This window comes from Olea europaea, chromosome 11, assembly GCF_002742605.1.
Source record: "Olea europaea var. sylvestris chromosome 11, O_europaea_v1, whole genome shotgun sequence".
Classification (NCBI taxonomy): domain Eukaryota; kingdom Viridiplantae; phylum Streptophyta; class Magnoliopsida; order Lamiales; family Oleaceae; genus Olea; species Olea europaea.
In genome coordinates, this window is record NC_036247.1 from 6,204,753 (window position 1) to 6,206,523 (window position 1,771).

Sequence of the window (1,771 nt, forward strand, 5' to 3'; positions counted from 1 at the left end):
CTAAACATGGCCTCTTTTCCTTCAAGCCACGTCATTCCATGTTTGCACGCACCATTTATACATGTTTAAAAAAAAAAAAAAAATCATTTGATTGTACCAACAATAATATTCCCTCATGAGATCAAGGTCTAGCTCGAGTGGGAAGAGCAGACTTGGATCGAGTCTCACGTGTAGGGAAGGGGTAAATTTTTAAAAAATAAATAAAAAGCACATAATTATCTTTTTCAATACTAGTGTAGATTGCACTAAAAAGATTGTCAAATGAGTTAAAATAGACAAGATTTGAAAAATTACAAAACAATGTAACATGTCCAGACTTATGTCCAGTTGACATGACATAAAAAAGGTAAGACATTGTAGAGAGGACCGTCTAGATGTAAAGGCTCTTTTAAACGTAGTGAGTCACCATAATTGAATATATCTCCCTCTTTCTCGCTCCTTTTCCTTATTCCTTCTCACCTGTTTATTATTTTTCTCTCTCCTTTTAAATATACATTAGAGATGAAATTTGAATTATTAGGGGAATCCATTAGAGATGAAATTTGAACTAGACCAGACACGAACCTTCATGCCCTTTAGCATGAGATTTTGTGTCTCACATGTCTTACCATTTCACCACCAAGACATCTTGAAAGGGAATATCTTCTATTAATTAGGCATTGATGCCATATCTTTCCATTTAAATGCCACGGATTGCAATCCATAGAACGTATTGGGGTTGCTATAATTTCTTCCACACACGACTTAATAAAGACCAATTTATTTTCAAGTTAATCAGATGTTTGGGCACTGTACAAAGACCCAAGAAATATGAAATTTCAATTTACGGATTGGTCCCCCATCTTTCACTTAGGTCACTAGATGTATAATTTGGCCTTAAATTCAAAACTAAGAGCTAGTAATTGGGGCATGGGGGTGATATACTTGACATGAAATATTCTGCTATTCCACTTCTGATCAGATGACGAAAAATCTTTTAAATCCAGTTTTAGACACTGAGAGGCCATGCATATATCATACAAAATAAAAATTTGTCGCTATTGTTTGTTGGGTTTCATAAACGGTTCCTCAACGGAATAAAGTTGTCCATTTGTACAGGTGAAATCCATGTCAATCGAGACTACTAAAAGAAGCCAACTGTTGACTCACCAGCATTTTGTTCTTGGAAGTTTACATTTCCAAAAGTGAGATATTATTGTTAAAATAGAAAATGGTGGTCTATTAGATTACCACTAATAAAATCATTAAATGTTTGGTAGGGAGATCATTATATTATCCAGAGTGGTATACCAAAAATGCACTTAATGTATGAAGTTTCCCCTCTACTTGGACCAGAGAATTTAAAACAAAAATCAATAATTTTATAAACTCTTTTCTTCGATATCTAAGTATTCCCTCAGGAAGCAGCCTCCGCATTGGTAGTTACAGTACTAGGTAACAGCAATTCGTTGATATGTCTGCTTATAAACCAGACATATCAATGAATATTATACACAAAACAATAATATATGCATATGATACGATATGGGATTGAAATTAATTTAGTCAAAAACCCTAAAACCCTACAGAAAGAGGAAACCCAAATAAGTATAAAAAATTTTAAGAATAAAAATATAAGAAAATAGTGATTACCCGAAGATGGGGTTTGAAGAAATGGATCCTGCCTCTGACCCTCGCTTGCCTCGTCAGCTTCGGTGGAGAAAAACCGAGACGAACTCCGGACGGTTGACGCAAGACCTTGGTTTTGATGCGCCATTTGAATCAGACGGAT